The sequence below is a fragment of the Silene latifolia genome, chromosome 4 (genome assembly GCF_048544455.1).
Source record: "Silene latifolia isolate original U9 population chromosome 4, ASM4854445v1, whole genome shotgun sequence".
NCBI lineage: Eukaryota > Viridiplantae > Streptophyta > Magnoliopsida > Caryophyllales > Caryophyllaceae > Silene > Silene latifolia.
This window is the reverse complement of record NC_133529.1, coordinates 104,132,334-104,143,026: the sequence shown is the minus strand read 5'-3', so window position 1 is coordinate 104,143,026 and position 10,693 is coordinate 104,132,334. Positions and strand designations below refer to the sequence as shown.

Here is a 10,693-nt window from a genome sequence, read left to right as displayed (position 1 = left end):
ATCGCAACAGGTAATCCTCGCCGCCAGTGGGTGACCGCAGCCGATCCCACCTAGTCCAGCTCCTCAACGAGCGACAACAATCCTTGTCCCTTAATGTGCACATCCCCTCCCGTGGCGGGTTCCACGGAGGGCGAACTAGGGTGTGAAGCCACTCCCGCAAGTGACTCCACCACAATCACAATCACATGATATCACAGCCATCTCAACACCCTCACACCAACATCGTCACAACAATCTCCATACTCCGATGATCAACAGATAACATTAATCACAACAAACATGTCTTACAAAGAACAGTAAACTGAGTAGGAAACCCTACCTTAAAAATCAACAGTGGAATGAACTTGAACACTCAGAAAGGCTCCTATACGAAGTCTTCTCCTATACCATAATCATATCACACAATTACACATTGCGCAACCCCCATATTCCCAATTCCGTAAATGTACAGTAACCCCAACGAATACGAATAACATAGAAATAGAACTTACCAACAGTAGGATGAGGAATTATACGCAAGGACTCCGAAGATTTCACAAACAACAAGGCTATGGGATGATTAGGGAGTGATTAGGGAGAGATTAGGGTTAACGTAGAAATGATGAAGTTGAAATGATGTTTTGAAAACTGACGCGGGATATAAAATAATCTTAAACACTCCCTAATCAAACCGTCAAAATAATACTCGCCAGACCGAATACTCGGTCGAGTAAAGTTATACTCAGCCGATTATCCGCTACTCGGTCGAGTATTCACTATACTTGGCCGAGTATTCATCGGCAGAACCAAAACAACTCACAACAACAGCACTACTCGGCCGAGTAGGCTTTACTCGGTCGAGTAGTCACCAAAGAAAATCAGTAGTATTACAGTCTTCCCCCCTTAAAAAGAACTTCGTCCCGAAGTTCACACACTACTCTCAAAACAAGGCACAACACAACGCCACAAGACTATACTAACCACATAAAACAACACCAAAGAACTACACAAGTCACCACAAAATCACTACCCCGACTCAAAGCAAAACAACAAAATAAGACAAAACACGACCGCAACCATCTCCTACCCCCCTAAAAAGACAACGGTTACGTCCCCGTAACCAAACATACCTGATCAAAAAGGTTAGGAAAACTTTCTCGCACAGCTTCCTCGGGTTCCCATGTGGCTTCCTCCACGTTATGATTAGACCAAAGGACCTTGAGTAAGACCGTCTCGCCATTACGGGTCTTACGAACCTTGCGATCAAGAATCTCCTTAGGAATCTCGGCGTAGGACAAGGATTCATCAAGCTCGATGTTCTCCATTTCAAGGATATGCGACGGATCGCTCACATACTTCCGAAGTTGAGATACATGAAAAACATTGTGTACTCTATCCAAAGCCGGTGGTAACGCTAATCGGTAAGCTACCTCGCCAACACGGTCCAAAATCTCATAAGGACCTATAAACTTTTGGCTTAGCTTACCCTTTTCCCCAAACCTCATAACACCTCGCATAGGTGACACTTTCAAAAGAATCTTGTCACCTACCGTAAACTCAATGTCCATGCGGTGTAAGTCGGCGTAACTCTTCTGACGATCTTGAGCTGCTCTCATCTTTTGCCGAATTAACTGGACTTGCTCAACCATATCTTGCACCAGCTATGGCCCTAAAACCACCGTTTCAGAACTATCATCCCAACAAACTGGACTTCAGCATTTCCGGCCATACAAAGCTTCAAAAGGTGCCATCCCGATGCTTGTATGATAACTGTTATTGTATGAAAACTCGATCAGATCAAGCCTGTCTTCCCAACTGCCCCCAAACTCCATAACACATGCCCTCAACATGTCCTCTAAGGTCTTGATGGTCCGTTCCGTCGACCATCGGTTCTTGGATGAAAGGTTGTACTCATCTTCAAAGTTGTACCCATCAACTCTTGCAGCTCTTGCCAAAACTTGGATATAAACCTCGCATCACGATCAGAAACGATATCTTTAGGTATACCATGTAACCGAACCACATGCCTCCTGTAACCCAATGCCAGCTGCATCTTAGACCAAGTATCTTTCATGGGAACGAAATGGGCTGACTTGGTTAACCGATCAACAATCACCCAAATCATGTTGTTACCTTGTTGTGACCTAGGCAACCCCACAATGAAGTCCATGGAGATCAACTCCCACTTCCACTCGGGTACTTCCAAAGACTGAATCTTACCTTGTGGTCTCCTTTGTTCACCCTTGATCCTTTGACAGGTCAAACATCTGGCTACAAATTCAGCTACATCTCTCTTCATGTTTGGCCACCAAAAAGTCTTCTTAAGGTCTTTATAAAGCTTGTCACCACCCGGGTGAACTGAATAAGGAGTGCAATGAGCCTCCGTCAGGATCACTCTCCGCAACTCGCATCCTCGAGAAGACCATCTCCCATCAAAACGAACACTCCCATCTGAATGGATAGAAAACCTGGAAACCGTTCCACTCTCTACCTTTGACTTCCACTCCTGAATCTTAGGATCAAGCTCTTGCTTACTCTTGATGTTCTCATATAACTCTGGCTCGATCGTCAAATTCCCGATGGTATCCCCCTCTCGAATCATAAAGATCCCCAACCTAGACATCTCATCCCTCAACTTCGGCAAGGACATAGCTGTACATAGCGAATGAACGCTCTTCCTACTCAGTGCATCTGCAACAACATTAGCCTTACCCTCGTGATAGATGATCTCCATATCATAATCTCCAATCAGCTCCATCCACCGTCTCTGTCGCATGTTAAGCTCCTTCTGAGTGTAGATATACTTTAGACTCTTATGATCAGAGAACACCTTAAAAGTTGCTCCATAAAGGTAGTGCCTCCAAATCTTAAGAGCGAACACAACTGCACCCAACTCCAGATCATGAGTAGGGTAGTTCTCCTCATATTGCTTCACCGCCTCAAGCATAAGCTATGACTTTCCTTCCCTGCATCAAAACACAACCAAGACCATTCTTTGAAGCGTCGGTATATACCTCAAAGTTCTCACAACCCTCTGGCAAGGTTAGGATAGGAGCTGTGGTCAAACGTTCCTTTAAGGTCTGAAACGCCATCTCACAACTCTCATTCCAAACAAATCTGACTTCCTTCCTCATCAAAGATGTCATAGGCCGCGCTATGGTAGAGAAATATTTCACAAATCTCCTGTAGTAGCCGGCAAGGCCTAAGAAACTCCGAATCTCAAAGAAACATTCTTCGGCGATTCCCACTTGGTGACGGCCTCGATCTTACTAGGATCCTGAGATACCCCCTTCTTAGATATCACATGGCCCGGAAAAGCCACTTCTTCTAACTTAACTCGCACTTAGATAGCTTGGCATAAAGCTGATTTTCTCTCAAAGTCTGCAGGACTATCCTCAAGTCCTCCTCATGCTCTTCCTTAGTCTTAGAATAGACTAAGATATCGTCGATGAAAACAACCACAAACCTATCCAAGAACGGTGTAAAGATCGATTCATCAAATCCATAAAAGTCTTCTTTGGCGCATTGGTCAACCCAAAAGGCATCATCACGTACTCGTAATGACCATATCGAGATCGGAACGCTTTGTCTTAGGAATATCCTCATCTCGCTATCCTCACCGTGGTGATATCCCGACCTAAGATCAATCTTGGAAAATACACCGCTCCACTAAGTCGGTCAAACAGTCGTCAATCCTAGGCAACGGATACTTGTTCTTCACTTTGTGACACGATTGAGCTCTCTCGTAATCAATGCACGATCTCATACTCCCATCTTTCTTCTTTACAAAAGAACTCGGAGCTCCCACGGTGACACACTAGGCCTGATGTAACCCTTGCCTAGCAACTCATGTATCTGCTTTTTCAACTCTGCCAACTCTTTAGGTGCCATACGGTAAGGTGCTTTAGATATGGGACCCGTTTCCGGCTTAAGCTCCACGCTGAAATCAACATCCCTCTTGGGAGGCAAACTCGGTATCTCCTCAGGAAAAACATCTTCGAACTCTCTCACTACAGATATCTCAGAAGCTGTCGGTGGCTCTACTCGGTGGTCTCTCACATGACAGAGAATCAAGGGACACTTCTTCCTCAAACATGACTTTAAAGTCATCACAGCTATGAACCTACACTTAGGCTTTACCACAAACCCTCTATAGGACACCCTAATACCCTTGGGACCCTTTAAGGACACCCTCTTTTGCCGACAATCTATTCTGGCATCATACTTACCCAGCCAATCCATCCCGACAATCACCTCGAACCCATCCATAGGAAACTCTAACAGGTCTACCGGTAAATCTACTCCTCCAACTACCATGGATACTCCCTTATACAGCTTGAGACACGACACAGACTCCCCTGAAGGTATGAACACTTCATCTTTTATAACCTCAAACTTCCCTAAACCCATAGACACAACATGACTCTTAGACACAAAAGAATGTGTAGCCCCGGAATCAAACAAAACAAAGGACGGTACATTATGAACAAGAAAGGTACCGGTAACTACATGAGCATCATCCTGTGCTTCCTGCTTGTCCATCATGAAAAGCTTTCCACTGTTTTTCTGTCCTCCACCCTGAACTGAAGCATTCGAGGTACTTGGCTTGGCTGCCGAATCCTGAGTGGTACTATTGTTCTGGCGCTGATAAGATCCACCACCACCGCGGTTGTAACCGCCCTGGTTGCCCTGTCCACCTCTGTTTCCCCATGAACCTCCCGGTCGGTTACTAGCAAAACTCTGAGTTGGCCCCTGAGAAAAATTCCTTGACCGAGCTCCCGAACCGGTCTTTGGGCCTGTAGCTCGTGCATTCCCGTCTTTTGTGGCCTATCCCACCACAGTTAAAGCATGTAAGGTTAGAGTTGTCACTCACACTCCGACCTCCATTCTTTCCCCAGCCACGAGATCCTCCCGAAAAACCAGCTCCCCCAGAAAAAGCCTTAGCATGGCTGAAGTTCCCTTTCTTGTTGGTCGGCTGACTGTTGTTTCCACCATCAGCCTTCCTCTTTTCAGCAGCAGTCCTCTCATCGATCTCTCTTGAGAGATCTACCATTCTCTCAGCTTGACCCGCTCTCAGGTACACTTCCTTGAGGTCAGTAGCAACCGCAGCTGGCATACGACTCACGATCTTAGTAGATAAACCCCTCTCAAAACGGAGAGCCAAACCTCTCTGTCCTAGCTGCATGTCCTCAACATAACGAGATAGCTCCAAAAACCGATGATAGTAGTCAGTGACCGTCATCTCCTCAGTCATGGTGAAGGAATCAAAGTCAGATCTCATCTTGTGTCGGATATGCTCCGGCACGAACTGCTCCCTCATAGCACTCTTCAACCCAGACCAAGGAATATCTCCTTCTGCCTGGTAAAAAGCCCTAGCATCTTCCTTAACGTTTTGCCACCAAACTCCAGCTTCACCTCTTAGGTAGTACACTACCTGCTCAACAATCATGTCTTCGGGGGATTTAACCATTTCCATGAGAGCTTCAATCTCACGGTGCCACTTCTCGAGTAGCTTTGGTTCACCTACCCCATCATATGTGGGAGGGTTGAAGCAAGCAATGATGATGCTGAGCTGAGTTGCATCCATCGACTTCTCGTTCCCTTTCCCACATTTTTTGAGCTTCAGGAGAGCCTCTTGTTGCTCAATCATGCGAGCAACCTCATCAAGAGTCATCTCCGAAGCTTGGATCTCGGGGAGTTCTTTTGGGCGGCATACGAGCTGACAAGAAACACGGGAACGTAAACACAAAAGCCTACAACTCAAAACGTAATAACCTTCCGCCAAAAGAACACTCGGCCGAGTATACAACCATACTCGGTCGAGTAACGACTACTCGGTCGAGTATCTTTAATACTCGGTCGAGTATTCGACTCCAGAAGCGAACGTCAAAAACTCAAAAACCACACTCGGTCGAGTAAAAAAACACTCGGCCGAGTAGACCATACTCGGTCGAGTATACTTTCTTACTCGGTCGAGTTATCACATACAATAGCCACTGCTACTCACTGCCAATCAATACTCGGTCGAGTGCTTGGTTATTCGGCCGAGTGCTCCCTACTCGGTCGAGTACCTGCCCTGCTCGGCCGAGTCACAGAATAGACGGGTATACAGTATAAAGTTCTCTATCATGCTCACTATTCCCGCAACGAACACATAACATCAAGGACTTTAATGCCACGTTATAATCACATCAGCATACAATTCAAATATCAAGAACTTTAATGCCACGTTATAATCATATCAGCATACAATTCATGCATATGCTAAATCCAACATGACAAACATTCACACACCCGTCACATCCTCCATTTCTCCCATCACCACACTTACAACTTTCAACACACACACTTTCAACTATCAACTATTACCAACATGCATCTTCACATACATGTACATACAAAACCTAACTCTCATCACACTTCCCCTTGTTACCGGCTCGACTAAGTGAGGGCCAATTTGCGACTCCGGGACGTCTCCCGAGTCTTTGCGGTAGCTCCAAACAACTCTCCCCGGGTTCATTTTATTTAGACTCCCTAGGTTCATTAAATTCATTTGTTTAGGTGCCGGAATCTTCGGCTCTAATACCACTTTGTAACACCCCCTCATACCAAGGTGCCTTACCAGGACCACCCTACCATGAAAGTGTGTTACCATCTCGGTTGCCCGAGGTTAGTACATATCAAAAGCGTCACGAATCGAGCACATTTATTAAAGTAAATCTTGTAAAGTATAAAGTTTACAACATCCAAATCCAAATACTGGTTTAACAAAATACAACTCCAAGGTCTAACAATAAAAGAAATCCAACTAAGACTCAGACGGTGATGCTATGACTGATGATGGCAATACTCCCAAGACAGTCCCCAAGCTCACACTAGCAATACCTGTCAAGCCTGCTCACCATCCCCGAATGGATCACCGCAGATTCCACAAACAACAACGGGGTCAGTATTACTCACATATTAAGACAAATAAACGGAGAAATTAACTGATCATCGCCAATTCCCAATCCTCCATTCTCACACAGTAACTGACTACACACTGAAGTGTGTAGCCCTGCCAGATTACCCATCGCAACAGGTAATCCTCGCCGCCAGTGGGTGACCGCAGCCGATCCCACCTAGTCCAGCTCCTCAACGAGCGCCAACAATCCCTGTCCCTTAATGTGCACATCCCCTCCCGTGGCGGGTTCCACGGAGGGCGAACTAGGGTGTGAAGCCACTCCCGCAAGTGACTCCACCACAATCACAATCACATGATATCACAGCCATCTCAACACCCTCACACCAACATCATCACAACAATCTCCATACTCCGATGATCAACAGATAACATTAATCACAACAAACATGTCTTACAAAGAACAGTAAACTGAGTAGGAAACCCTACCTTAAAAATCAACAGTGGAATGAACTTGAACACTCAGAAAGGCTCCTCTACGAAGTCTTCTCCTATACCATAATCATATCACACAATTACACATTGCGCAACCCCCATATTCCCAATTCCGTAAATGTACAGTAACCCCAACGAATACGAATAACATAGAAATAGAACTTACCAACAGTAGGATGAGGAATTATACGCAAGGACTCCAAAGATTTCACAAACAACAAGGCTATGGGATGATTAGGGAGAGATTAGGGTTAACATAGAAATGATGAAGTTGAAATGATGTTTTGAAAACTGACACGGGATATAAAATAATCTTAAACACTCCCTAATCAAACCGTCAAAATAATACTCGCCAGACCGAATACTCGGCCGAGTAAAGTTATACTCGGCCGAGTATCCGCTACTCGGTCGAGTATTCACTATACTCGGTCGAGTATTCATCGGCAGAACCAAAACAACTCACAACAACAGCACTACTCGGCCGAGTAGGCTCTACTCGGTCGAGTAGTCACCAAAGAAAATCCGTAGTATTACACATTTACCATCTCCTTAGTCCTAGGTAGCAATGTTTGAAAGAATGTTTGAGTGATGTACCATTCCGGGATTCCATGATGGGGACAACTTGCTATTAAGTCTTGATATCGGTCCCAAGCTTCATCCAAAGACTCCCCGTCTTCTTGTTGAAATGTATGAATCTCATTACGGAGCATTGCGATCTTTGATGAAGTGTAATATTTGGCCATGAATGCTTTAGCCAAGGCATCCCATGTCGTGAAGGTATCCGGAGGGTGAATGTTCAACCACCGATCCGCCTTACCAGTCAATGAAAACGGAAATAACATCATCCTTAGGGTGTCCTCGGATACCCCATTCTTTTTCATCATTGAAACCTTCCTCTTAAACTTCCGGAGGTGAGAATGAGCATCTTCTTCAATATGCCTCCCGAACAAATCCTTCTCAATCAACCCGACTTGGGCGGGATGCATTTCAAAGTTGTTTGGGGCCAAGGTGCCAAAATTAATAGGGTTACATGAATCATTATGGTTAGGCCGGTTGTGATCTCATAGAGCCATTTGTGGTGGAGGATTTGGTATATGAGGGGGTGGTGTTTGAGGTGGGTTATTTGGAATAGGGAAGTTATGAAAAGGGTTTTCTAGTAGAGTCTCAATTGTGATGTTTGGTTGAAGTGTGGTTGTGGTATCAATATTTTGTGGGGTGTGTGAGTTTGGTTGATCAATGTTTGCTTGTAAAAGGTTCAGAACTCTCTCAAGGGTCCTTGTCCTCAAGGTTCTAAAAAGCCTCTCGGTGTCGGAATTGAAGAGTAGAGCTTGGTGGTTCCTTCTAGGCATGCACTCAATAAACCGTTAGTCTCCTAGTGTCTTTACACATTAGGGGAGGGCAAGAAATCACACACTCTACAATGAAACACACAACAACTAAAACAAACTAACAAGTGAGATAAGGCTAAAGCTAAGACTCTTGATACACTAAATATAACCTAACGCCATCCCCGACAACTGCGCCATTTGATGAGTAAGATTTAATGGTAGGGTCAAGTCTCTTATCACCAACAATATATAACCCAATTTAGTGCGTAAATCGGGGTCGAACCACAAGGATGGAGGGGTTTCTACTTAGTCTAAATAGGAGTCTTGTCTAGTCAAAAATGAAAGAAAATGAGTTGATTTAAACTACTAGATGCAACTAAACAAACGATTGAGGAAAGATGTATTCGATTGATTAAAGGCTAGGGTTTTCGGGTTTGTCTAAATGGTTTAAGGGCAAACACGTCGATTCAAGGAGTCTATGATGAGGGTTTATCCTAGGATGAAAATTAATCTCTTGATTATCCTAAAGGTGATTACTAACTCTCATTAAGCAACACGCCATTCTAAAGCATGCAACAAGACCACCACAAACTCTCATTCAATGGAGGAATTAAGCAACTATGACAAAAAGCACAAGTTCTCACTCACACAATTCGTCAAACACCTTGTGTCCATGATTAAGAAAGACAAACACTTCACCAAAGACTCAAAATAATCAAACTATCATGCCCAATAATCCCATTTAGACTCCCCCTAAACCCTAGAAAGATTACTACTCAATCATGTTCAAATTGTTCAAGCAAATAAATGGAAAAGAAAAAATAACAAAAAGAGATGACATAGTAAAGATTCCAACAATTATAAAAGACAAGTTAAAATGTAAACAATTAATTAACCAAGTAAATAAGAGAAGAGATGTACCAACAAGAGTAAAGATGATTGCTTTGATTGAATAAATGAAGGAAATCCTCCAAAATCTCCAAATACAATCCCAAAAACCAAATGTAAACAATTGATAATAACTAATACTAAACTATTTTACTAAGTAATTAATAATAATTATGGAAAGATTAATGCTTTGATTAAGGAAAGATTACAATAATTAGGGAAAGTTTTCAGATCTAGGGTTGTGTGTACGATTGATTAAGAGAGGGGATATATATATAGTTTGCACTCAGATTAGGGTAGGATTATAATTGGGCTTTGAAATGCGTATGCGTGCTCCTGGCCGGTCAACCTGCCGCCGGTCTTGTGACCGGCTGGGAAGTTTATGGAAGTTTGGATTAATTTTGATGTCATCAGGTAGCTACGGCCGGGCAACCGGCCGTCGGTCCCAGACCGGCTGGGAGCTCCTTGACTTCTCCATTCTTCAGTTGACTTCAAAGCCTCAATGTGCGTTCCCAGCCGGGCAGCCGGCTACCGGTCGAGGGACCGGCTGGGAAGTTCCTGTAAGTTTTGGCTTCAATCTTCACTTTATCAGCTCCCAGCCGGCTGCCGGTCAAGGAACCGACAGGGAGTCTTCTGTAACTTCACCAATTTGATTCATTTGTATACATTGAGTGCTCCCAACCGGCTGACCGACTGCCGTCTGTCGGCCTACCAGCTGGGAGTGCTTCTCAGCTTCCCTTCCTCCTTCTTCCATGCTTAGACCAATGAGCTTGTCCTTTTGCTTCAATTCTCCCATTCCCGCCTCAATTCCTGCAAGGAAGGTACAATATCATAGGCACGGGAATCGGGGCACGGATTGCAAGCAGGAACATATAAAACCGACTCAAATGGAGTCGGAAAACATGAAAATAGAGGGGAAAAGTGGTACAAAAGAATCCTATATCACTTAGTTTTGTTATTTGACATATTTTGTTTTTTATTAAAGAAATTTTTCTTTAAACGTTTGACAAACAACACAGTTTCATCTTCAATATCTAAAGAATTATTCTTTTTGCTATACTCAGCTTGTAAGGCCATATTCTTGCTTGTACCAACATCCTCA

General features: G+C 44.1%; 1 non-coding gene across 1 annotated transcript; it reads left to right on the top strand.

Moving 5' to 3' along the window:
• The first annotated feature begins 7,978 nt into the window (after window positions 1-7,978).
• LOC141654555 (small nucleolar RNA R71) lies at window positions 7,979-8,085 on the top strand. The gene has a single exon (XR_012548111.1). It is a non-coding gene; the product is annotated as a small nucleolar RNA R71 (small nucleolar RNA).
• The last annotated feature ends 2,608 nt before the right edge of the window (window positions 8,086-10,693 follow it).